Here is a 26,671-nt window from a genome sequence, read left to right on the forward strand (position 1 = left end):
TATGCCTGGTATGTGTCCTTCTATACATTTTCTGTGCTATACATTATGTAAGTGCATATCCTTGCTTAAAAAAATTGGACTTTTATTAGCTAAACTTGAAAGTTTTCATGTAAAAATACATCTTAAGCAATTTCCCACATCCCTTGAAATAATTCAACAGCAGTAATTTTTAACAGCTGCATAAATTTCTAAAGAGTGGTACCATAATTTAATTTATCAGACACTCCCAACTGTTGGAATAGTATACAGTACTTCTAAGAAAGTTGCCCATTCTGCTAATTTGACAATTCTATAAATAGACTTTGATTTCTTTTCATGTCCGCCCAAAGGTCTTCTCCCACCCGCCAGAACATATGTACATATTCTAATCTTTTGTAAAACATTTATATCAAATGTAATAGAAGTAACTTTTCTCCCTCCAGCCCTTCTTCTGTACTTCTTTATTTTAGTTGTCATAGAACTCTCTGACCCCTCCTTTTCTTTGATTTCCTGCCCACATTTCCTGATATCCTTAAATATATACTTATTAAATTTATAATTTTATTTCCTTTCCTAGCATCTTCCTCACTTTTTCGTTATATTTTGCTTGGACTAGTGCAGTAACTAATTGTTCTTTTAGCCTCCAACTTGTCCCCCTTTCCATCCACCATCCACATCAATGCTAAGTGAATCTTCCCCCAAACACAGTTTACATCCCTCCTCACCAGAAACTTTTCCCCCATTTAGAAAAAACTCTTTGGCCTGCCATTTGAAGCTGTAAACTGCCCCAAGCTACCATTTTAAACTTTATTTTCTACCATTCCTAGGCATATGCTGGATCATAATTATTAGTCACCAAATAGTTATGAGCTGAATTTTAATTTAATCTAAATTTAAATTGAAAATCTAAGAATACAATCATGGTTTGGACCAATTTAGGTTTGTAAATGAATCCACTTTTTCAACTATCAATTCTGTGAAATCTACTTCAGACAAAGCATTTCTGATTAAAACTTAGCATCCAATTGAGATAGACTGTGAAAGCACATCTGATTTAGAAGACTTAGTACAAAAAAGTGAAGGTAAAATATCTCATTAAAGGTTTTAATATTTTTAGGTATTGAAATAATTATATTTTGGATACTTTGTAAAATAAAATATACTATTAAAATTAATTTTAGCTGCTACAACTTACTTTTTATTTGTGGCAAATAGAACATTTTAAAATATATATATATATATATATATATATGTTTATTTATTTATTTATGGCTACATTGGGTCTTCGTTGCAGTGCACAGGCTTCTCTCTAGTTTTGGCTTTTGAGCTCAGTTGCCCCAGTGCATGTGGGATCTTAGTTTCCTGACTAGTGATCAAACCCATGTCCCTTACATTGAAAGGCAGATTCTTAACCACTGACCACCAGGGAAATCCCCAGCAATGAGAACATTTTAAATGACAAATGTGGCTTGCACACATTCATACTGCATAGTGATGCTTTAAAGCTGTTAGCTGAATTAAAATCTGAGTGCATAATTCCTTAAAATCCACCACTGATGTACTTGAAATCATCTGTAGTTTTGTCAGATGTATAGCTAAAGCTGGAGCTAGTCAGTCCATAGACGCCCTTCAGTCTGATCTGAAACCACGAATGATTATCATCCACTGCCGAGTACTGCTTTCACCGCAGTTGTTCATAAGGGTATGAACGAATTACCATCCTCTCTTCAGTGCTTAATTTCAACTCCCAGGTGACCCATTTTCCAAGGCACCAACAAGTAACACAATAATGCCAGTGAACCCACAGCCCTTCTATGACTCAGGCTATTCTTTAGGGAAAAGTGCTTAGCAGCCTTAAATGGCAAAGTCACAGGCAGCAGTGGCAATGATGGGGATAGAGAGGATGGGTAATGGCCAATCATATAAAGTCTCCTAGAAACAGAAACAGGCAGGAATCAAACTCCCAGGCTTAAGAACATCAGCTTATTGTGTCATCTTGGAAAATGCCTCTCCTTTCCAAACAAACACCTGCAAGTTGCCAGAGGCCACACAAGCAAATGTTGGAAAACATAAGTCTTAGGAGAAAATCCTGCAGTCACAAAATTGGGGAAACTTGATTAGACATGATACAAGAGACTCCATGTCATTGAAGCCATGATGTGCTTTTAGCACAGAGCACGCCAGGTGCTTTATTAGGGGAATAACATGTACACTTCTTTTAGCATAGATTATGTACTATTATCTACATAATTTAAAGGCCTATTAGGATACTTAACCTTAGTGGTATCTATAAAAAATTCTACATGTAATGGTCATTCAAAAAAACCAAGATTGGTTATTTTGCAAATTCCAGAGAAATTATATTTTTCAAATTATATGTGCTTTGCATGTGCAAATGTTCTTTTGTGCAACCATGTGCACATTATGGTTTTTTTATATCAATAATAGTAGTTGCCATAATGTGGTGTGTGTTTTGAGCTCCTAGTAATTTTGCTGTCATTCTTGTCCAGCGGTTAGATTCACAATTTCTAAGTGACTAAATGCAGATGGTGATTGCAGCCATGAAATTAAAAGTTGCTTACTCCTTGGAAGGAAAGTTATGACCAACCTAGACAGCATATTAAAAAGCAGAGACATTACTTTGTCAACAAAGGTCCGTCTAGTCAAGGCTATGGTTTTTCCAGTAGTCGTGTATAGATGTGAGAGTCAGACTATAAAGAAAGCTGAGCACCAATGAATTGATGCTTTTGAACTGTGGTGTTGGAGAAGACTCTTGAGAGTCCCTTGGACTGCAAGGAGATCCAACCAGTCCATCCTAAAGGAGATCAGTCCTGGGTGTTCACTGGAAGGACTGATGTTGAAGCTGAAACTCGAATACTTTGGCCACCTCATGCAAAGAGTTGACTCATTGGAAAATACCCTAATGCTGGGTAGGATTGGGGGCAGGAGGAGAAGGGGACGACAGAGGATGAGATGGTTGGATGGCATCACAAACTCGGTGGACATGGGTTTGGGTAGACTCCGGGAGTTGGTGATGGACAGGGAGGCCTGGCGTGCTGCAATTCATGGGGTCGCAAAGAGTCGGACACGACTGAGTGACTGAACTGAACTGAACTGATGTGAAGAGCTGACTCATTTGAATAGACCCTGATGTTGGGAAAGATTGAAGGCAGGAGGAAAAGGGGATGACAGAGAATAAGGTGGTTAGGTGGCATCACTGACTCAGTGGACATGAGTTTGGGTAAACTCTGGGAGCTGGTGATGGACAGGGAGGCCTGGCGTGCTGCGGTTCATGGGGTTGCAAAGAGTCTGACATGACTAAGCAACTGAACTGAACTGAACTGAAATGTCTTGTCAGGGATCCTTGGAGACTTGCTCTGGCCTCAATGGGGCAAGGCCTGGAATGTTGATGAGTCACCACTGTTTCACTTACTGTTTATCAAAGCTATGGCCCTTCTTCCCACAACTCCTATATGATGCTTGGCAGTCACAGGAGATGAGGAGAGATTTTATTAAAATGTGTCAATTTTTAGCCTATTTTCTTTATTTCTGGCATCTGTGGCATCATGCTCATATTAATCAGTTCAGGCTGCCATAACAAAGTACCAGATGAGGTGGCTTAAACAACAGACATTTGGAGGCTGAAAGTCCAAGATCAAGGTGTGGGCAAGTTTGGTTTCTCCCAAGGCCTTTCTCCTTGACTTGCCCATGGCCACCTTCTTGCTATGTCCTCAGTGGTCTTTCTTCTGTGTGTGTAGAGATCTCTATCTTAATGTCCTGTTCTTATAAGGACATCAATCGGATTCGATGAGCTCCCACCCATGCGATTTCATTTTACCTTAATCACCTCTTTTTGGCTCCTATCTCCAACATAGTCACATTGTAGAACTAGGGGCTAGGACTTCAATATGTGAATTGGGACGGGGGTACAAATTTAGCCTATAATTATGCTGTTTCCCAATATTTCTCCAATTAGTTCCACATTTCTTGTGAATCCCTTCAAAGTGGCCAATAAAAATCACTCAAGTCAAACTTACCATATTTTATTCCCTTATAAATGAATATGCTTTGGGCATAATTATTTGGTCCCAAATGATTTTAGTGATCCACACAGTCAAAGGCTTTGGCATAGTCAATAAAGCAGAAATAGATGTTTTTCTGGAACTCTCTTGCTTTTTTGATGATCCAGCAGATATTGGCAATTTGATCTCTGGTTCCTCTGCCTTTTCTAAAACCAGCTTGAACATCTTGAAGTTCACGGTTCATGTATTGCTGAAGCCTGGCTTGGAGAATTTTGAGCATTACTTTACTAGCATGTGAGATGAGTGCAATTGTGCGGTAGTTTGAGCATTCTTTGGCATTGCCTTTCTTTGGGATTGGAATGAAAACTGACCTTTTCCAGTCCTGTGGCCACTGCTGAGTTTTCCAAATTTGCTGGCATAATGAGTGCAGCACTTTCACAGCATCACCTTTGAGGATTTGAAATAGCTCAACTGAAATGCCAAAGCCTTTGACTGTGTGGATCACAATAAACTGTGGAAAATTCTGAAAGAGATGGGCATACCAGACCATCTGACCTGTCTCTTGAGAAACCTGTATGCAGGTCAGGAAGCAACAGTGAGAACTGGACATGGAACAACAGACTGGTTCCAAATAGGAAAAGGAGTACGTCAAGGCTGTATATTGTCACCCTGCTTATTTAACTTATATGCAGAGTACATCATGAGAAACGCTGGGCTGGAAGAAACACAAGCTGGAATCAAGATTGCTGGGAGAAATATCAATAACCTCAGATATGCAGATGACACCACCCTTATGGCAGACAGTGAAGAAGAACTAAAGAGCCTCTTGATGAAGGTGAAAGAGGAGAGTGAAAAAGTTGGCTTAAAGCTCAATGTTCAGAAAACTAAGATCATGGCATCTGGTCCCATCACTTCATGGGAAATAGATGGGGAAACAGTGGAAACAGTGTCAGACTTTATTTTTTGGGGCTCCAGAATCACTGCTGATGGTGACTACAGCCATGAAATTAAAAGACGCTTGCTCCTTGGAAGGAAGGTTATGGCCAACCTAGATAGCATATTTAAAAGCAGAGACATTACTTTGCCAACAAAGGTCCATCTAGTCAAGGCTATGGTTTTTCCAGTGGTCATGTATGGATGTGAGAGTTGGACGGTGAAGAAAGCTGAGCGCCACAGAATTGATGCTTTTAAACTGTGGTGTTGGAGAAGACTCTTGAGAGTCCCTTGGGCTGCAAGGAGATCCAATCAATCCATCCTAAAAGAGATCAATCCTGGGTGTTCATTGGAAGGTCTGATGTTGAAGCTGAAACTCCAATACTTTGGCCACCTCATGCAAAGGGTTGACTCATTGGAAAAGACCCTGATGCTGGGAAGGATTGGGGGCAAGAGGAGAAGGGGACGACAGAGGATGAGATGGTTGGATGGCATCACTGACTCGATGGACATGGGTTTGGGTGGACTCCGGGAGTTGGTGATGGACAGGGAGGCCTGGCGTGCTGCGATTCATGGGGTCGCAAAGAGTCAGACATGACTGAGAGACTGAACTGAACTGAACTGATTTCAGTATCCTGTCCACAAAATTTTCAAGTCTCTGATGAAACGAGAGAGAAAGAAATGTAGGAAGGAAAGATCCGTCCTCCCAGAGAGAAATAGGAAACTAAAGATCTTCCCCAGGTATTGTGTATTACTGCAGGCATCTGATTTGACACTGTCCAAATGACTCATTTGAAAAGACCCTGATGCTGGGAAAGATTGAAGGCAGGAGGAGAAGGGGACAACAGAGGATAAGATGGTTGGATGGCATCACCGACTCAATGGACATGAGTTTGAGTGAGCTCTGGGAGTTGGTAACAGACAGGGAAGCCTGGCGTGCTGCAATTCATGGGGTCGCAAAGAATCGGACACAACTGAGCAACTGAACTGAACTGAAAATGTATTGACCTCCTCACAGCATAGGGCACGGGGAAGAAACAGGAGGCGTTTTCCTTTGGTGCCCCAAATGAAAGCTCCCCAGCCTTCCTTCTTTTCACTCCCTTTCAAAACCTGATTTCCAGAAAGAATTTGAATCTCATTCGCAGTAATCTAAGACTAGACACCGAGTGAATAATAGGGATTAAAAGTGTTTCCTTTCCCTTGAAAACTTCCTTTGTAACTGTATCAGACCTTAGGCTTCTACAGAAGTGTCAAGCATCCCAGACCAGGTGGGTGAGATTTGCCAGAGGAAGCTTCTTCCAGAATCTGAAATCACCCCTCCAGCTAAGTGCCTTCCTTCCCGCCCCTTCCCTTCTTTCTAGGAAGATAGCCTGTATATCTGTCCTTCACGAGGGACTGTGCATGACTCAAAGATGAGAGAAACACAGGCTTTACCCTCAGAATGCTTAATAATTCAGTAGGAAAAATAGATACACAAATAACTGATCTATGGGAAACAGCAATAAGTGGTGTAAAACTAGCTCACTTTTATTTAGCTTTTGAAATTTATCGATTTAGGTAGTTTTGGCTATGCTGGGTCTTCGTTGCTGTCCATGGACTTTCTCTAGTTGTGGCGAGAGGAGACTACCCTTCATTGTGGTATTTGTGCCTCTTATTGCCATGGCTTCTCTTCTTACAGAGCACAGGCTCTAGCGGCGTGGGCTCAGTGGTTGAAGCTTGCAGGATCTAGAGCTCTGGCTCTAGTTGCAACTTGCAGGCTCTGGAGCTTGGGCTCAGTAGTTGTGGCCCACCGGCTTAGTTGTTCTGCACGCTATGGAATCTTTCTGGACCAGGGATCTGACCGGTGTCTCCTGCACTGGCATGTGGATTCTTATCCACTGCAGCACCAGTGAGTGAGTGATAATCACACAGTCATATCCGATTCTTTGGGACCCCGTGGTCTGTAGCCTGCCGGGCTTCTCTGTCCATCGAATTCTCCAGGCAAGAATACTGGAGTGAGTTGTCATTTCCTTTTCCAGGGGATCTTCCTGACCCAGGGATCGAGCACAAGTCTCCAGCATTGCAGGCAAATCCTTTACCATCTGAGTCACCGGAGAAGCCTACTATTGAGAAACATTTCTAAATATAAAGACAGGTCAACTTAAAAAGTGTCAGCAGATACATGCTTCAGCACCAGGGAAGTTCTTACCTCACTTTTAGAATTGGGAAGAAAGAGGTCATTTTGCATTTGTGGAAGCAGAAAGGACTGAGTTACCATTTGAAGTCAGCCTTGAAGGACAGGTAACGGAGAAGTCATTTTAGGCAAGGGGTGTGACATGTTCAATGTCTGGTGGTGAAAACTAAGTATACATGTTTGAGCAGCATGATGCAGAGTCGGATCTCAGTGATGGGGGCAGGGGCAGTGTTGAGTAAGTAGCTTTTCACAGCACAAGTGAGGCTCAATGGGTAATGCCTCAGGACAAGGGGAATGGAGGCAACTTCCCCAGTGTGAGGGGTGGAGGAAAGGCCCCCTGTCCCCCACAACCCTCACCTCAGGTCAGCCTCACTCTCAGCTCCTTTGCCCTGGCCTCAGCCTCTGCCACACTCTAATCAAGGCCATAGGCATGTCCAGCTCTTTGCAACCCTGTGGACTGTAGCCCACCAGGCTCCTCTGTCCATGGGCTTCTCCAGGCAAGAATACTGGAGTGGGTTGCCACCACTCCACCCCCCAAAATAGATAGGTGAATGCAATTTATCATGATAAAATATATCTGGTGAATGCATATTGACCATCATTTGAAGCAGTGATCTTTCCCGCTCCGTTTTCCTTGTTAGGACGGAGTTTATTGTTGCCTGCTTTGCTTGGAGAACAGTATCTGAGAAGCAGATTTTGATTGTAAGGTGGGACACAGCTAGACTGCACAGGGTTGAATGTGAGAAGGAAAAGTTCACCCAAGATTCACCAGAGGCTTATAGACAGAGTGCTAGTGACTGAGTGGCAGTAAGATATCTGGGCCGGTGGGCCAGCAGCCTTGCTAGAAAGGAAACTCCCTGGATGAAGAGCCAAGCCCTTCCCCTCCATGCAGATACTAGGGACTCTCGTGGAGTGAAAAGAACAGTTAGAGACACTTTTGCTCCTTGGTTTTCAACTTTTGAACTTTCATGTCCAAAAGCTATTCACTTACGTGGATACTTTTTAAAAATGTTATTTATTTATTTTTGGCTGCACTGGTTCTTTGTTGCTGTACATGGGCTCTCTATAGTTGCGCTGTGTGGATTTCTTATTGCAGTGATTTCTCCTGTTGCAGAGCACAGCCTCTAGGGCTCTGAAGTTGCAGCACATGGGCTCTAGAGTACATAGGCTCAGTAGTTGTGGTACACGGGCTTGGTTGCTCCATGACATGATGGATCTTAGTTCCCTTACCAGGGATCAAACCCGTATTCCCTGCATTGGCAGGTGGATTCTTAACCACTGAACCACCAGGGAAGTTCCAACATGGATACTTTTAAAAAGCATCATTAAATACCTTGATGCCCAGTAGTGTCTCCCCAGAAAACACATCTATAGGTTGCCCTTAAAGAAATAAGTAGGAAGGGATGTGAAACAAGCACCGGTTCATGCAGCGCAGATGATGTGCACAAATCCTGCTAAGTGACAAGGGAGAACACTGAGGAAATTGACTGGGACCAAGGCTGGCATCCTTCAGGATCTCAGATTGGATGTATATTTTTAAAGCAAACTCAGAGGAAGGTGTATGATAATGGCTTTCTTGGGTGGATAAAAAACATTTAAGAACTTTTTTTTCCTTAAAAAGAAGAGCAATTCTAAACTGGCCCAGATGGACAGAGACATGTTTAGGAGTGACAATGTGGAGAGAAATCCTGTATTTGCTTAGTGGACTAAGGATAAACCTGCTGTTCGGCCTTTTGAACCAAAAGGAAGAGGAAGCAGGAGCCACTGGCCCTGGAAAGTATGTTGGGCTCAGTTCAGTTGGTGGAGACGGCTGGTAGTGGCCCATTCACACACAGATTTTAATGAAGAGATAAGGTTGGCTATCTTCTAGAAGCATAGCTTTTCAGGCTTGGGTTGGAGGCCCTCACTTGGTCCTGTTATACTGAGACTTGCTTTGGGAATAATCCAGGAAGCTGTTTAAAACTACAGGTCCCAGACTCAGGCAACACCCACTAAATGAGGATCACTATAAAAAGGTCTGGGACCAACTGATAGAACCCATAACTATGTCATCATCTGGAATATATTCTATGAAAATAGTTGCTCTTTGCTGAATACAATCTGAACTCTTAGAGTCCCTCACTTTTATATTTGGCTTTGGGGTTCAGTTTATTTGTTCAACCAATATGCCCAGCCTTGTGCTGGGCCATGAGCGTACAAAAGCCGAAAGGGCACAGCCCCTGCCCACGAGCCCATGGTCTGTGGGGACATCTGCAAACCAGTCATTGTTCAAGGCATGCTCAACGGGCCTCTACTCTGAGTTTGAGACCTATGAACCGGAGGTTCATGACATTGTACAGGAGGCAGTGATCAAGACCATCCCCGAGAAAAAAGAAATGCAAAAAGGCAAAGTGGTTGTCTGAAGAGGCCTTCCAAATAGCCATGAAACGAAGAGAAGCGAGGGACTTCCCTGGTGGTCCATTGGCTAAGAATCCGCACTCTCAATGCAGGGTGCCCAGGTTCGCTCCCTGGTCAAGGAACTAGATCCCACATGCCACAACTAAGACCTGGGAAAAAAAAGAAGAAGAAGAGGCGTGAAAGGCAAAGGAGAAGGAAAGATATACCCATTTGAATGCAGAGTTGCAAAGAATAGCAAGGAGAGATAAGAAAGCCTTCCTCAGTGATCAATGCAAAGAAATAGAGGAAAACAATAGAATGGAAAAGACTAGTGATCTCTTCAAGAAAATTAGAGATACCAAGGGAACTTTTCATGCAAAGATGGGCTCAATAAAGGACAGAAATGATATGGACCTAACAGAAGCAGAAGATATTAAAAAGAGGTGGCAAGAATACACAGAAGAATTATACAAAAAAGATCAAACTGGATTTAGAAAAGGCAGAAGTATCAAAGATCAAATTGCAGTTTATGGGGTCGCAAAGAGTTGGACAAGACTGAGTGACTGAACTGAACTGAACTCTGCATATAAGTTAAATAAGCAGGGTGACAATATACAGCCTTGACGTACTCCTTTTCCTATTTGCACCCAGTCTGTTGGTTCATGTCCAGTTCTAACTGTTACTTCCTGACCTGCATACAGTTTTCTCAAGAGGCAGGTCAGGTGGTCTGGTATTCCCATCTCTTTCAGAATTTCCCACAGTTGATTGTGATCCACACAGTTAAAGGCTTTGGCATAGTCACTAAAGCAGAAATAGATGTTTTTCTGGAACTCTCTTGCTTTTTTGATGATCCAGCAAATGTTGGCAATTTGATCTCTGGTTCCTCTGCCTTTGCTAAAACCAGGTTGAACATCTGGAAGTTCACAGTTCAGTGAACCGTGGCTGGAGAATTTGAGCATTGCTTTACTAGTGTGAGAGATGAATGCAATTGTGCGGTAGTTTGAGGATTCTTTGGCATTACCTTTCTTTGGGATTGGAATGAGTACATCATGAGAAATGCTAGACTGGATGAAGCACAAGCTGGAATCAAGATTGCCAGGAGAAATATCAATAACCTCAGAAATACAGATGACACCACCCTTATGGCAGAAAGTGAAGAAGAACTAAAGAGCCCCTTGATAAAAGTGAAAGAGGAGAGTGAAAAAGTTGGCTTAAAATTCAACATTCAGAAAACTAAGGTCATGGCATCTGCTCCCATCACTTTATGGCAAATAGGTGGAGAAACAGTGACAAACTTTATTTTTGGGGGCTCCAGAATCACTGCGGATGGTGACTGCAGCCATGAAATTAAAAGACACTTGCTCCTTGGAAGGAAAGTTATGACCAACCTAGATAATATATTAAAAATAGAGACATTACTTTGCCAACAAAGGTCCATCTAGTCAAAGTTATGGTTTTTCCAGTAGTCATGTGTGGATGTGAGAGTTGATCTATAAAGAAAGCTGAGTGCCGAAGAATTGATGCTTTTTAACTGTAGTGTTGGAGAAGACTCTTGAGAGTCCCTTGGACAGCAAGGAGATCCAACCAGTCCATCCTAAAGGAAAGCAGTCCTGAATATTCATTAGAAGGACTGATGTTGAAGCTGGAACTCCAATACTTTGGCCACCAGATACGAAGAACTGACACATTGGAAAAGACCTGCTGCTGGGAAAGATTGAAGGCGAGAGGAGAAGGAGACGACAGAGGATGAGATGGTTGACATCACCAAGTCAATGGACATGAGTTTGAGTAAACTCCAGGAGTTGGTGATGGACCGGGAGGCCTGGTGTGCTGCAGTCCATGGGGTCACAAAGAGTTGGACACGACTGAGCAACTGAACTGAACTTAACTGGGGAACTGGAAGGATTGACTTCTGTACTTGCCAATTTCAGCCAGGATTCCAAGTCCATTAGAAGACAACGTGCTTGGAGACTAGAGACTCGGCTGTAGTGCCCCCACCCCCCACCCCCTCTTGGTCACAAGTTGTCCAGCTTATTGTGCAGGAGAGTCCATGTGATTTTCCTCAAGGTGCAATGTCCAGTGGGTCATGGTTAAACATACAGCCATTACCTGTTCTTCATGTTCATACATATTGCGCACCCGTAGAGAGATTCACTTAAGTAAGGACATTGTAGCTCTTATAAAGAGTGATTCTATTTAACAGAATTTCTTTGAGCAGTGCTTCATCTGTTTCATATAGAGAGATCTTTAGAAAGAAGGAACAGGTAAACTCAAAGAATTATGACAAAGATACCAGCTTTGGATTACAAACCTCTGTCAATAGAAAAACATCAAATTCTACCTTTTAAGAGGAACTGCTCCCATTCTCTGTTCTAGTAGGCTGAAGACATACTCTGGTATGATCTCATCAAAGGCACATTATTCTGTATTTGCATCGTGCCCTTCCCACGCCCGGGGAAAGCCCTGAGACCTAGCCTTGCAGTGGGTTGTGTACATGAGTGCACACACATGCAGGCCTCTTTGACTCTTTGACATCATTGCATAAGCTGATGCTCAGATCTGCATCCCAGGCCTGTGGGCGGCGGCTCCTACTGTGGCCATTCATAGCACTCACTGGACTTCCACCCTCGTCTGCTCCCTGCTGGAATATCTGCTGACAAGAAAAGCTATTAGGAACACTTGACTGCTTTAAGAACAGGGGGCTTTTTTCTTCTCTTTTGTGGAGAACCATTATGTTGTATAAAATAGATGTGTATTTAATATCTGTATGGTATATGTCTTTTGGGTATCGCCTCTATTGCTTCATGGCTAAATTTCAGGCTTTTCTGGTGTTGCACAAATTTCAGTCTGCTTTAGAATCCTAGGTAGGAGTGAGTCTTGGAGAAGAGCTCATCTTTTCACCCATGGGGTAGCTGTACCCCAGGGGATGCACACTGATGTGCCCAAACTCAAAGCCCTAGTTAATGGCAGGGCCAGGGCTTCAATCTAGGACCCTCAGTCCTCAGTCTACCCAATTAAGGCATTTTGCATTTTTAGCAGGACTGCTTTTAACCCAAATTAACTTAGTCCCATTCTTGCCTTAGACCTATAAAGAGATAATAAATGAATACAGCAGAAAGCCTAAGCAAGGATGATTTTTAATTTAATTAATGACTGCCCTTTTCCTTGAATATGTTTATTTCTATTATTTAGAGGGCCAAAAAAAATGTACTTTGTGTGTGTAGGAATGTGAATCTCACAATCCAGGGCTTTTCATATATATTGTCACAGGTATACAGAACCCTCTTCCATTTAGATGTTTCTAAATGGGAGCCTTGTGTGTCTGGTGGAATAGTTTGCATAGAAAGTATGAAGATGGAACTTGTCTGGTGATCCAGTGGTTAAGAATCCGCCTTGCAATGCAGGGGATGTGGGTTCAGTCCTTGGTCAGGGAACTAAGATCCCACATGCTGCAGGGCAAATAAGCCCGCACACTGTGTGCCTGTGTGCCGCAACTAAGACCCAACTCAGCCAAATAAATATTTTAAAAAGGAAGAAAGAAAGTATGGGCTTTATTGCACTGAAAAGTTGTTAACTTTGTGTGTGTGTGTGAATGAATGTGAGTGTCATAGAGATTAGTTTAGGTCTTTGTCTTTTGAGAGATGCAACTATTCCTCTCATATTCCTCTCATGAGATGGAAACTAAATTAGATTATAAATACCAGGTCATCAAGACAACAAATGAGAAAAAGCAATTGGCTGAACTGAAAAGTGTCTTTATGTATCTTCCAAAGCATTTAAGGGACGAGTCCCGTGTCCAGTTATTTGCATTCACAAGCAAACACCAACCAGAGTCTCTGGCTTTTGCCCTCCTCTCTCCCCTCTGCTGACCCAGAGGAGGAGAATGCCAGGGGCACAGCCCTGTGGCGGCCAACCAGCAAGTGTATCACAGGTCAGGGTAACAGTCAACGATTGTCAAATTGTCCAAATGTGTGTTTAAAGAAGGGCAGCGTTCTTCACGTCACACATATCTCTGAATGGCAGTTGTCCATGATTTATAGATGTTCGGTAACGAGTATGTTCAGCTCATTCAGCAGAAGACCCCATCCTTCCAGGTCAATCGTCCGCCTCCGGCCTTTACAAGCTCAGTATTTTCTGCTTCTCATCCTGTCTAGTTATAACTGCTACCATCACACTCTGAGTGGGATTCAGACAATTTGATGCATAAAATGCCAGGCTGCATTATTCTGAGGTTAGTGAACAAGAGTGGAGGCTGGATAGAGGAGGAGAGTCAATTGTGTTATATGCAATGTGCTGTTTTGACAGAGCACACAGCAGTGAAGTTTTGTTCTGCTATGTCCTATGTTGGGTGAAGGAGGCATCTGATATGTTAGGTTCAGCTTCGGAGAGAGCCCTGTACCACTAAGCTGTGTGGCTGTGGGCAAGCCACTTGCCTTCTCTGAGTCCTCACTGCTTCTTTGAGGAAAGAGGGGAACAGCCCTAGGTGAAGGTCAGAGCCGTTATGAGCCTCATGTCACCATATACCTTGCTGAGGCTTCAGCTCTTGTCACCTCTGAAAGGAGGAAGTTGGAATTTACTTTTCCTCCAAGTGTCTTCCTTTCTTCTCCAGGAATCTGTTGAACTGTCCTCAGACTGAAAACTTGCTCTTGGGTTGGAGTGATATCAGGAAACTTTTCATATGTTTCGTCCTGAGTGGTGTTTTACAAATGTACACGATCCCCACCCCCCCCGAAAAAATATTTGTGCCTTTCTTTTCTCTCCCACTGGAAAATTGCCAAAATCTTTCAGATTATTGGGAGAAATTAAGTAATAGTCAATCTGCCAGAACATTTATGCTGGTTGATCATTGAAGGATAGGCATTTGCTTCTATTAATAATTAAAATCAAGTATTCACAGGTATTAACCTGTTTGACCCTCAGGAGATGAAAACAATTTTGGTAGGGTTGTTAATGTCCTAAAATTCCTGCATATCAATAAAAACTGCAATGAGTTTTACCTTGGACCATGGCAACTATTTCTAGGATACATTTTGAGACATAAATACTGGTATATGTTCATCGTCCAAATGATCTTGGGAAAAATCATCCAGTGAGTTCTAAATTACTTTTTGAAGGAGGGGAAAACATTGGGGGCAAATGCTCCAGAAGGCACACCTCATTTTTATGCTGCTTTTATAGTTAAGCCATTAGAGTATTTGCCACTTTAAAAATAAGAACAGAGCCAGTAATGAAATATTTATGAGAAATTGCTGCAGTGATTGCGGCATAGTTTCTAGCGGAATGTTGCCGTGTTTCTTATATTGAGAAAATAGAACCTATTCAGTGTTGAGGTAAAACAAGAAATGATCAAACCCAGATGCTTTCCTAAAATTATATTTTCAGTGCATTTATATGTCTGTTTCAAACTGTGCTACATGCTAAAAATATTTTCCTTTGTAGGCCAAGGGAAATTTCAAACCACATCGAGGGCATCATAGATTAGATGGTTTTTCTTAAAAGTGTTAAGGGCATCCTGGTTGTTATTAGCCCTAGCTTTATAAGATGACATTATTTATGCTGCAAAGAGTCACAATTCAGTTCTTAATTTCAGCAACTTTATTGGCATGAAAATGCATGGGAGGTAGTTCCAAATCAAGACATCAGAATGGGGGACAGAGACTCCAGGGCAGCAAGTGACAATTGGGCCAGCCTGGAGAGAGTCCCTTCAACCCTGCTGCCCACTACCCTGCGGAGAAGTCGCTCCCCAGGTCCAGCGGCTCCTTCAGCCTCTGTTCCAAGGACTCCATCTCCTCTTCCCTCTGTGCTTGCTCCCTCTCCCCTCAACTGTGCATGCTGAAGCTTCATATCCCATGTGGCCAACCACAGACACATTCTCTTTAAGACTCTTCTTGGTTGTACTTACTACAAAGTTGACTTCTCCTGAGTTCTCACTGGTTCTCTCTTCCTCAAATTGTATTTCTTTGTTACTGCACTGATTTTGTAATTAAGAGATGTCTTCCTGGGTTTGGCATGAATACTTTTAGTGAATTAAACTGTAAATGGGTAAATCAAAGAATATATAGGTTATATAACTCCCTGTGAGAGTGAAAGTCGCTTAGTCCTATCCGACTCTTTGTGACCCCACGGACTGTAGCCTGCCAGGCTCCTCTGTCCATGGCATTCTCCAGGCAAGAATACTGGAGTGGGTAGCCATTCCCTTCTCCAGGGAATCTTCCCAACCCAGGGATTGAAGCCAGGTCTCCCGCATTGCAGGCAGATTCTTTACCATCTGAGCCCCCTGTAGAATTGTATTTTTTATTTAATCCTTCTCCCCTCCCCCCAGAACACTGGGGTATATTATTTTATGTATTAGAATATCCAGAATGAAAAAAGGCCTATCATTTTATTGAGTCAGTGCATTTTATTGAGTATGATGCTCAGTTTCTTGTACATAGTATATACAATTGCTGTATGCTTCTTCTAGTCACAGCTCTCTCACCTGATGTCAACCTTACTGACATCATTATTACACCCATATTATAGATGAGGAAAGGAAAATCTGTCTAACTTAAAAGCCCAAGTTCTTAATTATCACATTATAGTTGGTTTTAAATGTATGTAGCTGCTCTTAGGATTTTAAGATGTTTTTGCATCTAGCACCTGGTCAGGCTGGTATCTTCAGAGAAGACTGTAGAAATATCAAATTTCATTTTATGGTCTTTCTGTAACAACAGTGCGCTTATTATTTTAAATGAGGTGGGGTCAGAAACAGAATGATCTCCTTTAGAATCAGACGTACAAGAAAGAGAACTTGCTCCATTGCGTCCACCAGTCCTTTGGGAAGGGACAGGCACTAGTTTGTGGTGGCTGAGATAGGTCGTATCTCTCAGGCTCTGTCCAGTGGCATCATGTCTGTGTGGTGGTTGAATGACGCTTTTTATTAGGTTGTCACAACTCGGTTATTTTGAGATCTCTGAAAGGTTGTGTGCTGTGCTGTGCTTAGTTGCTAGTCATGTCTGATTCTTTGTGACCCCATGGACTGCAGCCCATCAGGCTCCTCTGTCCATGGGGATTCTCCAGGCAAGAATACTGGAGTGGGTAGCCTTTCCCTCCTCCAGGGGATCTTCCCAAACCAGGGATCAAACCCATGTCTCCCTTATTGCAGGCAGATTCTTGACTGTCTGAGCCACCATTTAGGTTCAAAATACCAGACAAGCTTTCATTTCTGAGGGGAAAGAGGAAAGGAATTAGTGTTAACTGGTCTATTTGTTGACTTCACCATCTCATTGCGTTCTCAACACAGCTCTGCAAAGCGGATGGCATTATCTCCGTTTTATAGGGGTTGTATGCAATAGAAATGGCAGGAATGGATGCACCCATTGGAGGAGTCTAAATTCTCAACTGTGTACTTCCCGTTACACATGGCTTTGTACAGAAATACTTAAGCAACATTCACAAGCCAGCACCAAAAAATAGCAATAGCATATTTGGTTATATATTAGCATGATCCAGTGCCCTTGAACCTGAGAGCAAGGCAGTGAAATAAGAATTGCTCAAATAGAAGGCAAAGCTAAAATAGACCATAGTATTTAAACTGTAAACTGAAAAAAAAAATAAACTGTAAATTGAAATCCATTATAAAAACAATCAAATAACCACAAGATTGTTAGGTTTAAGAGATTCTAACATACCCAATATTACTATGAATATAAATGAGCTGGGTGGATTTTTAAATTCTGCAAATTAGGAGATGTTTATGATGAGTCTAATAAAGCTCCAATGTTCTTTGTGGTTCTTTTCCATCTCATACTACTGGGCACAAAAGCTGTGTTGTGTGCAGAATGGCTGGGTTTATCCCTACTAGAAAGAATTTATGTTTGGTATCTAAAGAACAATGCGAGTTTGCTGCTTGGCTGATCAATGCTGGATCAAGTTCACATTCCCCGGCTCCTACTCTCCCACCTACACATGCAGGGGGTGGAAGCAGAGCAAAGGGAGGGAGAGAGAGAAAAAGACAGAGAGAGATGTGAGCTCGAGCTTTCCTAATATGGACACAGCTGGGCCTGGGTAGCATTAAATATTGATTTAATCCACCGCTGGAGGAAGCATCCTATAAAAAGTAAAGAGATTAGCAGCCAATTAATTCTGGCCCCTCCCATTATTTTTCTGGACCATCTCTTAGATGGATCTAAATGTTTGGTGAACAAACATTGTGGAAAATAGCTTTTCCTCATGTATTATTTACATTTGGGACAGGCACCCCACCTCCCAAATTGTGATGGATTTTACTCTCCCGTGTGTGTGTGTGTGTGTGTGTGTGTGTGTGTGTGTTCCTACTTCTTAATAAAGGTAGGGTGATTTAGGCCCATTCCTGTCATTTGCAAATTGTGACTTCATTAGGTTCCTTTGGGAGGCCAGATGATAGGCAACCCAGTCTGAGTGCCAAGATTTTAAAAAATAGAAATATTGGCAAAAGAAAAATAGACATGCCAAGGGCCACAGACTCTAAGGAGCATGGGCACTCCATGCGCATGCACTTACAGATACCATACCCATTCCATTTTAGGAAGTAACCAAAGGGACCTAGACATGAGTGTTTGCTTTTCAAACTAGTGAAGTATTAACCTATATGTTTGTGTTTTAAATGAGTAACTGGTATCATGGGAATTCCTTGGCCCTCCAATGGTTAGGACTTGGCACTTTCACTGCTGGAGCCTGAGTTCAATCCGTGGTTGAGTAACTATAAGATCTGTAAGATCCTGTAAGCCACGTGGCAGAGCCTAAATAAATAATAACTGATAAAGCATTTTTCCAGAATAGTTTTCCTGTAATATCCATGTAGTGTGTCTTTTCTAAACACGAAAGTCCGTTTGGTTAAAGCATGGTGCCCAAGGCTCAAGGAAGTCTACCCGGGTTGCTTCCTGTGTGAAATAGTTTTTGCACACAGCAAAGGGTCTCTTCCATTGGTCTTTTCCACTATCCTCAAATCCTATGCAAAAATCTTCCAAATACTTACACATTTCAAGAGAATGGGTGGCAGCCATGAACATGATCAGAACATTGTTCACAGGGGATGCATGGGAAATATACTGCCTCATGTGTACAGAATTCCAGGTCAGCCCTGAAATCAGGGTCCCTGAAGATAAGGACCTATGCTGTTTTCAGTCAGGATCCAGAATCATATTAAAGAGGAACCTGGAAAAAATCAAAATGTCAAATATCCATCCATTTTTGCCTTTATTTGGGGTACTGTTGAGATCTTCCACTTCTTTTTAATTCTTGTGTGTACTGTGTGTGTGTGTGCATGCACGCGCACACATGCGCGCGTGTGCTTAAGTAATCTTGCCCCGAAGTTTACCCCTAAGAGTACGCTACAGGAAATGCTACCCTGGGTCAGCCAGACAGCCCATCCTATCCAGCTATGTGTTTGCCATCTGCCCAAAGGGACTTACTGTAATAGAACACAATAGGTGGCTGTCCTCTGTGGCATTGACCTTGAAATTTAGATGTCTCCCAAATACCTGGAATTTCTGCATAGTAACTTACTAGAGATGGGTCGTCATTAAAATGATCCAAACCAGTGGTTCTCAACATAGGTTACACATTGGAATCCCCATGAGGGAGGGGTGCTTGTGTGCCTGGGGCCCACTTTCTCAGTGGTTTGCAGTGCCTTCTGGGCATTAGGCTTTGTAAACTGTCCTGGTGAATCTAATGAGCAGTCAGGAGTTGGTACCCATTGATCTGATACCACCCCTACATAATTTTATATTTCACCTGTGAAACTCTTTAAGATTATTGTGTCCAAGAATGTTCAGTTTAGTTCAGTTCAGTCGCTCAGTCATGTCCGACTCTTTGCGACCCTATGGACTGCAGCACTCCAGGCCTTCCTGTCCATCACCAACTCCCGGAGTTTACTCAAACTCATGTCCATTGAGTTGACAATGCCATCCAACCATCTCATCCTCTGTTGTCCTCTTCTCCTCTCACCTTCAATCTTTCCCAGCATCAGGGTCTTTTCAAATGAGCCAGCTCTTCGAATCAGGTGGCCAAAATATTGGAGTTTCAGTTCAACATCAGTCCTTCCAATGAACACCCAGGACTGATTTCCTTTAGGATGGACTGGTTGGATCTCCTTGCAGTCCAAGGGACTCTCAAGAGTCTTTTCCAACACCACAGTTCAAAAGCATCAATTCTTCAGTACTTAGCTTTCTTTATAGTCCAACTCTCACATCCATACGTGACTACTGGAAAAACCATAACTTTGACTAGATGGACCTTTGTTGGCAAAGTAATGTCTCTGCTTTTTAATATGCTGTCTAGGTTGGTCATAACTTTCCTTCCAAGGAGTAAGCGTCTTTTAATTCCACCATCCGCAGTGATTTTGGAGCCCAAAAAAATAAAGTCTGCTACTATTTCCACTGTTTCTCCATCTATTTCCCATGAAGTGATGGGACTGGATGCCATGATCGTAGTTTTCGAATGTTGAGCATTAAGCCAACTTTTTCACTCTCTTCTTTCACTTTCATCAAGAGGCTCTTTAGTTCTTCTTCACTTTCTGCCATAAGGGTGGTGTCATCTGCATATCTGAGGTTATTGATATTTCTCCCAGCAAACTTGATTCCAGCTTGTGCTTCCTCAAGCCCAGCGTTTCTCATGATGTACTCTGCATATAAGTTAAATAAGCAGGGTGACAATATACAGCCTTGATATATTCCTTTTCCTATTTGGAACCAGTCTGTTGTTCCATGTCCAGTTCCGTTGCTTCTTGACCTGCATACAGATTTCTCAGGAGGCAGGTCAGGTGGTCTGGTATTCCCATCTCTTGAAGAGTTTTCCACAGTTTATTGTGATCCTCACAGCGATGAATGTTAAGCACCTGTAAAGAATTGCAGTCATAAATGTATATTGAGGGCAATATACTAATATCTATTTTCTATAATGTCTGTTCCAATAGACCTTTATGGAATAGGATTATGTTTTCCAGGCTGTGTTTTAACCTACATGTTTAATATGTGGTTTATTCTCTAATAAGCAGATATCTTTTCTCGTGGCTCAGCTAGTAAAGAATCTGCCTGCCATGTGGGAGACTTGAGTTCAATTCCTGGGTTCAGAAGATCCCGGGGAGGAGGGCATGGCAACCCACTCCAGTATTTTTGCCTGTAGAATCCCCATGGACAGAGGAACCTGGCAGGCTGCAGTCCATGGGGTCGCAAAGAGTCAGACACAACTGAGCGACTAAGCACACACACATAAGCATATATATTAACGTCAGGCAAGATGTTCCCTGAGGTCTCCTGTTGGCATAGAAAGAACACTACATTTCCATCCAGGAGATCTAAGGCCACACAATGTGAGATACTAAAGGCATTATACTTCCTGAAGATTCATTCTCTTCATCCTGAAGATTGGACAGTGTGAGAAACAAACAGAACAGTCTGTATGTGGAAGCGCTTTGTAAACTTAATCCTGTACAAAATTGACCGCTCTGGTTCTTTCTACCAGATCTTGGGTTCCATGGTCTCTGGTACATGTAATACTTCAGCACTTTTTTTTGTCTTCAGGTCACTTTCCCCCAGCTTTTAGTGATGTTGTGTTGCTTATTACTTCCAGTAGTCTAGACTTTGATAAGTAACAACTGCCTCCTCTGGTAAGCACATCGCATTTGTCATTTGATCTTCTCAACTCTATGAGAAAGAGGCTTAAAGAGGTCATGTAGCTAATATGTGGCAGAGCCTGGATTCAAACCCAGACAGGCTGTCTGGGCACTTACACCATGTCGCCTTACCGCCTGGTCGTACTAGTCTCCTGAGAACAGGGTGGAGTCTCATTCATCTTTGTATTCACAAAGTTCAGTGTTATGTTTTGCAGTAGGCAAACTCAGTATGTTTGTTAAATGAATAACCGGTCTATATGTTCCTCTGGTTTTGATATCAATCAAAAGTGATAACATACTCGGTTGGTTAACATTTTTTATATCAGTCCTCTGTGATGTTTGTATAGTATATTTATTTTTGGCTTTATTTTTTAACAGTTCTTTCCCTCAATTTTTATAAGTAGGGTTAATCATATGTCCTTACCTTCTATACTTAATTCACTGCTAAGTGTTGTTAATGGAACAAAATATTAGAACCATAAAATTTTTTCAGACCCCCCTTTCTCCCTCCAAAAAAGAAAAAGAAAGTTAAAGAAAGAAAAATAAACCCCCAATATTTTATTTATTTATATTCCTTCTTGTCCAAAACAGAGGTAAGCAAACTCTTAGAAAGCAAAATATAAAATGATAAAAGTAAGTTAAAGTAAGAAAACTGAAGCAACATGAAAATAATGTTAGGAAAATAATATGGGGCCAGAAATTATATTAGCATACAGTATGTATCCCCTGAAGTTCCTATGCCTACCTTAAAGTTGGGTCTCAGAGCTTTCTAGAAGAAGGAAAAGGGATAAATTTTCAGTATTCATGAGGTAAACCAAACCAGTTGCCTAAGTCCAACTATTCCTGTTGTTGATACTATGGAGAAGTTTTTCCTGTGGGTCCTCACAGAAAATTACTATTTAATGTAATAAACAACTCTCTAAAACCATCCTTACAGTAAACACTGTGATGGATTTTACGGGCTGTTTTTTATAATGGACCTCAATAAAGGTTGATGGCTTCTTCCCAGAACATAATGCAGTAAGAGGAATTTCACACAGCACCAGGATGATGCATCCCATGCCAGCTGTGTGGTGGTCTGCCTTCACCCAAGAAAATCTCAGACCATCCTGGGTCAGAGTTTGGGTTTCAGCCAACTCTGTGAACCTCCTGACAATTGGTTTGGGAGGGGGCTGTGCACCGTAGTGTATTTTTCTTTGGGGAGCCAATAGTTGATAGCTGATGCTTCACTCACAGAGGATCAAGAAATGGAAGAACTGAGTATGCTTCCTCAGACAAGCTCGTAGAAGCTTCTGAGCAACAGTGAATTCAGGAATATGGTTACTAAGAGGAAGAGATTCTGTTAGCCAGGTCACTGCAAAGCACTTTTGGGATAGCTTTCCTTTTTTGAAAACTATGCTTTATAAGGACTTCCACTGAGAAGTTCATTTGGCAGTCCTCTTCAGAAAGAAATTAGGCATTCGTTCTAACACAGGGACAAAACAGGAAATAATACGAATTATAATTTTTCTAAAGTCAAGCAGTCAAATAAAAAAAAGGTATCATAAAGGAATGTTACATTTTAAAATGATAAAACAAAATTTAAAGACATAAAGATTGGATAACTTAGCCCCTAATCCTTGCTTGTCATTATTTGCAACTTAAACTAACCTTGATTTTATTTCCAGACATGTGTAGTCTCTTACCTTTTAATTTACCCTGAGTATATGTTGACTGTAGGGTCCTTCTGTAGCCAGCAAAAGCTTCTAGACCTTTCTCCCTTGTTTGGTACTAAAAGGCCCTTTGGCTTCTAGTGGATGGGAGTGTAGTGTAGTGCCCATGGGAGTGTAATCTGCAGCCTGAAGCTATTTGGTTTAATTAAAGGGCTCCCCTGGTTTGCCCTCTCCGCCTTCTGCTTGCCTAGGAGGGCATGCTGCTCCTCATTTTTCTGGACTGCACCTCATCACCAGGCAGAAGCACATGTCCATATTAACAATATGAAACTGGTTATCACTGTCATTTTCCATTGAAAGGAATCATTTCCTCTCAACTAAAAAAAAGGAGAAAACAAAAAAAAAGGGTTTCCTTCCAAAAGTAATCCCCAGACACTAGGTTAACTAATGCTTTTATTTTAAAGCAATGGCATTTTTCTCAGCTTCTGAAATTGTCTTCAGCTATTATAAACTGCTTTGACAAGAAAGTTTCAGAAAACAAATTTTTTCAAAACTTGCATCTCTACTAGACAAATAATCTTTAAAAATGTAATTCAAACAGAAAACATTTGTTTTTAAAAGATAGCTTTAAAGTACTTTCACCACATTTTCAAAGATAATTATTAGAGCATTCATCCTTAACTACAAGAATTTAAATTTTTTAAAAATCGTCTTCAAGTTTCTCCACATCCTACCTTCCCTAGGACCTGCTCATGAAGCAAGGTAGGTTTAGGTGGACAAAAGAAGAAAAGTGTTGAGGTTATATTAAACATGATCAAAAAGAATATTTTTCCAGTGTCATCAAATATGTTAATATTTCATGCAAGATTAAATTCAGTTCCTACCACATTTTGGAATACAACTTTAGTGATTAATATATGAGAGAATTCGAAACTTTTATTTCCAATTTCTATTTTTTTTAAGCATCATTTTAGAAATACCCTGGCAGCGTAATTGATGTCCCATGGTGTCTCCTTTTTAAAAATGCACAATTCTGTGCTCTTTACAAAATAAGATGTTTTAATAGAGAAACAAAAAAGACTTAATTAGAAAGATCTTCATCTTAAGATTCTCCCCCATGAAATTTCATATGCCATTTATTCAGCCATTTATTCCTACATTGGACATTGAAATCCAATCAGGGAAACAGACATCTGATAAATTAGTAAAAATTGTTATAGTAGAACTGAGGGCTTCCTTGATAGCTCAGTTGGTAAAGAATTCCCCTGTAATTCGGGAGACACGGGTTTGATCCCTGGGTTGGGAAGATCCCCTGGAGGAGGGAAAGGCTACCCACTCCAGTATTCTGGCCTGGAGAATTTCCATTCACTTAATACATTTATTGAGCATCTATCTACTATGTGCCAGGCAGTATTTTTAGTGACTGGATAAAGATCAGTAATAGAAGAGACAGATTTCTTTCTTCCTGGAGGTTGAAATCCAATCAGGGAAACAGACATTCAATAAATTAATAAAAATTGTTATAATAGAACTGTACTGTACAGTAGTGAATTCTAATGTAAACTATAGTAGTGTTAGTCGTTCAGTCATGTCCGACTCTTTGTGACCCCATGAACTGTAGCCCGCCAGGCTCCTCTGTCCATGGGATTTTCCAGGCAAGAATACTGGAGTAGATTGCCATTCCCTGGACTTTACTTAATAATGTATCAAATATTGGTTCATTAACTGTAACAAATTCTCTCACTGATGCAAGATACTAATAATAAAGGAAACCATGAGTTATGTTCGCATACAGGAACTTTGTGATATCTGCACAAATCTTTCTGATTTTCCTAAAAAATAAAATCTCTTAATAAAAAATTTTAAATATCCATAAATGATCATTACTTTAAAGGAAATAAATAGGATCTATTAGAAAAATAGCAGGATGACATAATTTGGATTGGGGAGTAAGGAAAGACCCTTCTGGAGACGTGTTGCTTAAGCCTAGGACTGGAGAATAAGTAGGAGCCAGCCAGGCAAAGAAGATACCATTTGAACTACCTTTGTAAATATCATTCTGGTTTCTTTGCTGAGGATGGATTGGGTTTGGGGGGCAAGAGGACAAAGAAGGAGTCGAGCGAGTGGGCACTTAGAATGCATCACAGGTGTTGATACCCACTTGAAGTCCTAGAAGAGCAGAGGAACAGTAGGATGTTTGTTTTTGCTCAGCTTGTGCAAGAAACTTTAGGTTCTCTGTGAACTGGGTGCTAGGAAGTTTAAAGGAGACTGTCACTGGCAGCCAGCTGGTGTTCCCAGGTCTCAGTTCCTAAGATCTTTCCAGTGGCTCAGTGGGATTTTTAGAATGAGGAGTGATCATGTGTGTGTGTGTGTATTTGAGACCACAACCAGATGAAAATTATAAGGGGAAAAGGCTTTTAAGTACTAACTACCCAGCTGTAACAGCAAATTTTCATACAAGTATGTATAAGGTTTAATTTGCAATAGTTACCTTTCTTCCTGCTCCTGAATTGTTGGAATTTACTTTGGCTTTGTTTCTTCTAAGACTGCATATTTTTTAATTGTTGCTAAATCAACCAAGAGGACACTTGAGAAAGGTCCATTTAGGCATGGCACTGTACATCAATACTGAACTGCTTGTATCAGGGTTTTTAGGGACAGTGAATTCCCAAGGAAAAAACTTCTACTGGGTAGAGGGAAATGTCGGTCGGTGATAGATTTCTATTGATTCTGGAACTGTTTTTAATAGCATGGACGCTTAAATAGTTCGAAGTTTTATTTCCATTTAAAATTAAGCAGCTCTACAATTACATAATCCACTTTAACATTTGTAATTTTTACCTGTCTATGTATTTGCATTTGAGACTTGCAAGCTATGTTATTTTTACGCATTTCTTTTACAGTACAAAAATTGTATGTGATGGTTGTACATCATGTATAAAAAGATTCGATAACACTTTGAAAAATCTTTAGCAAATGAGCATGCATTTCATAGCACTTAGCCAATAATGGTTAATATGTCGATTTAACGCTCTATAGGCTTTTCTTTTCTTTCTTTTTTTAATTCCGGGAAACACAAACACAAGACAAGAATCTCCCATTTGAGCAGAACTGTTGTTTGTTTTAGGAAACAGAAGTGCATCATCAATGTAATTTTAAGTAGTCCAGTTATGAATATGGGATGAAGGGATAAAATGAAGTTTTCTACTCTGATGTCTCCATTAAGTAGCTCCCCTTTGTGTAAAATACTCCATGGCAAAGTTGCTTCTATTTAAAGTAGTGAGTTTGATCTTGGCTTTGATCTAAAGCTTTTGATCTTGAAAGAAGGATGGAGTAGCAATAAAGAGAGGGCAAGAGAGATTTCTTTAGAGAAATGCGATAAAGTTAAAGGAATGGTCAAGATCAGCAAAAGCGAGTGCGACCCGACTCTTCTCCCCAAGCACTTAACCCCCCAGGCTGGCTCAGCTGCTGAGGATGGAAAGAAAGCCTTTTGGGGGGTCGGCGGAAAAAATTGAGGGTATCGTACACTTTTATAAACCAAGTGGAAACTTTACCCCTATTTTTGAAAAGGTATTGCCCCCTTCTTAAATTCTGCTAGTCGCTTTGGGGTAGGTCCAAAGGCCGGGCGAGTGCACCGCCGGCCGCGCTCAACGAGAGCGCATTAGCTCCCGCGACGCGCGGGCGGAGCTCCGAGTTTGCCTTTCACGCGCTCGCGGTTTCTCCCCCAGGAGGTCACCTGCCTCCTCCCCGGAGTCCGGAGGGGCCACTGAAAAACGTCAACTTAATGGCGTCTAATTCATTCCCAGAGGAAACTCCATTAGGAAAGTTCCTCTCCCTCCGCGAAGGCCATCTGAACGCTTGGGTTTCTGACCCGCAGAGCGAGTTCAGGCTGGCGGCGCCGGTG

At 41.5% G+C, this 26,671-nt stretch overlaps 1 protein-coding gene across 14 annotated transcripts in view; it reads left to right on the forward strand.

Moving 5' to 3' along the window:
* Positions 1-26,671, forward strand: part of AOPEP (aminopeptidase O (putative)) — a 406,505-nt gene that overhangs the window by 301,387 nt on the left and 78,447 nt on the right. The gene's annotated exons all lie outside the window — the stretch shown is intronic.

The sequence above is a fragment of the Giraffa tippelskirchi genome, chromosome 1 (genome assembly GCF_054371585.1).
Source record: "Giraffa tippelskirchi isolate mGirTip1 chromosome 1, T2T-mGirTip1v1.2.pri, whole genome shotgun sequence".
In the NCBI taxonomy this organism is placed as follows: domain Eukaryota; kingdom Metazoa; phylum Chordata; class Mammalia; order Artiodactyla; family Giraffidae; genus Giraffa; species Giraffa tippelskirchi.